Here is a 2773-nt window from a genome sequence, read left to right on the forward strand (position 1 = left end):
CGTAACTTTTGATGGGTAAGACTAAACTTGATTAAACTTATATATTTAAAATCAGCATTAAAATGTAATTCTTTTGATGTAGCTATTGGTTCAAAATTCCATTTTTTAGAGTTTTGGTTACTATTGAGCCGGGTGGCTCCTTACTACAGTTCGTTACCACGAACTGTTTGAAAATTGTAAATTACAATATATTTTAATTTTGTAATTAGAGTAAAGTTGTCCGGTTAAAGTTTTAGAAGCTTAATAGCGGAAATTCGAGCAGAAAAATTACTATATGACAATAAGCGGTAAAAAGGGAGGGGGGTAGTGTATAAAATACAAAGAGTAGAATTAGTAGGGTTCTTTTCCTGAAACCCTTCTAAATAGATATTTTATAAGTAGTTATCTTGGTCGATTTTTTTCATCGTTTTAATAAATTTTTTTCGTCATGGTGAAAAAAAAGTTCTGTAAAAGAGATGTATTTACTACCATACCCTGAAATCTGAGGCTTTTCCTCAAAACTGATAGTCTAGATGAATTTTTAACGAGTTAAATTTTTTTTCTCTTTCAAACCCTTTTTATTGCAAATTTAAGGTCGCGTTTGTTATGCTAGTCCAGGAATCTATGTTATTTTCTGCGGATGTAGTTTTAGTAGTATGTCATTAAGGTTGCCAATGAACTGCTGTTCATTGAAAATGTTTTCGCATCATATGATTTTTTGGCCCGTATTTACTTGATCGAACATTGAATTTCTTATTGCTTTCGAACCTTGTTTAAAAAAAAACACGAGGATTTATTTTTATATACCCAAGTCAACCTTAGCTATTTTCATAGCTCTGGCCTCTCCTCATATCAAGATAATCTTTCACCTTTTACTGAAGATTACCGTGGGGAGGGGCACTTGATGAGTCTTAACAAATATTTGAATGCCGAAAGGCAATATCCGGTAGGGATGCTAGCGGTACAGGAGTCGCTGTGAACCAATTATTATTCGAGTTTGCATAACTATATATTATGTTAAAACCAAGACCTTATTGTAATGTTCTTGTTTGCATTAACCTACGATTCTGTCAATCACGTATCAAGGACATTTGTTTATTCTATCCACCAAGCTCCATCCCGATTCCTCCACTCCAAGTGTTTTTCCAAGATTTCCCCCTCTAACTCCCCCCAATGTCAAAAGATCTGGTCGGGATTTGAAATAAGAGCTCTGAGACATGAATTCCTTCTAAAAATCAAATTTCATTATGATCCGATCATCTATTCGTAAGATAAAAATACCCCAATTTTCATGTTTTCCAAGAATTCCGGTTTCCCCCTCCAACTCCCCCGAATGTCACAGGATCTGGTCGGAATTTGAAATTAGAACTTTAAAGCACAAGATCCTTCTAAATATCAAATTTCATTAAGATCTGGCCACCCTTTCGTAAGTTACAAATACCTCAATTTTCAAAATTACCCCCCCCCCCCCCAATTCCATTAAAGAGAGCAGATCTGGTCCAGTTATGTCAGTCACGTATCTTAGACAGGTTTCTATTCTTCCCATCCAGTTTCATCCTGATCTCACCGCTTTAAGTATTTTCTAGAAGTTTCAAGCTCCTATCTACAAAATTACGGAATTTTGTATTTTTGCCAGAAGACAGATCACTGATGCGTGTTCTGTTAATTTATTGCTAATTTATTTGCTATTTTTTTCCTGGGGCGATCGTGTCGACCCAGTGGCCCTAAAATGTCCTGACAGAGTTCGTTCTAACGGAAACTAAAAGTTTCTAGGGTACTTTTTAACTTACCAAAAAAATTGGAGGGCACCTAGGCCCTCTCCCACTTTTTGTTTCAAAAGATAGAGATGTGAGAAAGAGTCAAACTTTAGCGTAAAGAGCGATGCATTGAGGAGGGAACAAACCCTTTCATATACGAATAATTTCTGTTCGTTTTAGGTTTTAATGTCGCTCCTTACTTTCAGTTGAAAAAACTTGTTTGTTTTTTAATTTAATTCTCAAAAGGACGATCAGCAAGAGAATATAAATCAGGAGAATCCAAGTGTAAGTGGCCATATAATGCCCCATTGGTATTCCCTTTGATAACACCTTAGCAGGTGGTTTTCGGTCATTGTTTGAGAAGTTTGATCAAACATTTCGTTGTAACGAACTGCATGTAAGGAGTGAGCCGGCTCAATAGTAACCGAAATCTCTAAAAACGGAATTTCGATAACAATAGAATAACTTACGAGTGGGTGATCGGATCTTAATGAATTTTGATATTTAGAAGGACTTAGTGACTCAGAGCTCTTATTTTAAATCTTGACCGGCATTAAGCCTCTTATTTTCCTTTTTAAATCAATCTTTTGATTCATAGAATTTTGTTAGAGCTTATACCATATGATCTCTTGGCTCTTAGCTCTTCTCGCCTCGTCACAAGTGCCATATGAGCTCTTAGCTTTTGTTTTTGTAAAGCATTGAATTGAATTAAACTCCATTAAAATTCAACCGCTGAAAAATGTATTTTCCAATATCTATCTGCAGCAAATTTGACATTTTTTTCTATTTTTTTCAACGAAGATATTAAAACAATACATTTTTAATGAAATTACCCCAAAGGCGATGTTTTTAGAAATCTAAGGGGACAAAAACATCTTTAATTGACACCACTGCCTCCAGCCTTATGACAGAACCTGCCTATAGCATTTCTAACCTAACATCCCATTCTACAATTCAAGGCACGTCGATGGGGAGACAGGGACAATATAGGGGATTATTGTGTTTTTTTCCCCAGGTTAAAAAAAAACAATCTTTTT

At 35.3% G+C, this 2773-nt stretch overlaps 1 non-coding gene across 1 annotated transcript; it reads left to right on the forward strand.

Moving 5' to 3' along the window:
- The first annotated feature begins 811 nt into the window (after positions 1-811).
- Positions 812-928, forward strand: LOC136042431 (U5 spliceosomal RNA). Its single transcript, XR_010621301.1, has one exon. It is a non-coding gene; the product is annotated as a U5 spliceosomal RNA (small nuclear RNA).
- The last annotated feature ends 1845 nt before the right edge of the window (positions 929-2773 follow it).

The sequence above is a fragment of the Artemia franciscana genome, unplaced genomic scaffold, assembly GCF_032884065.1.
Source record: "Artemia franciscana unplaced genomic scaffold, ASM3288406v1 Scaffold_1282, whole genome shotgun sequence".
Taxonomy (NCBI): Eukaryota; Metazoa; Arthropoda; class Branchiopoda; order Anostraca; family Artemiidae; genus Artemia; species Artemia franciscana.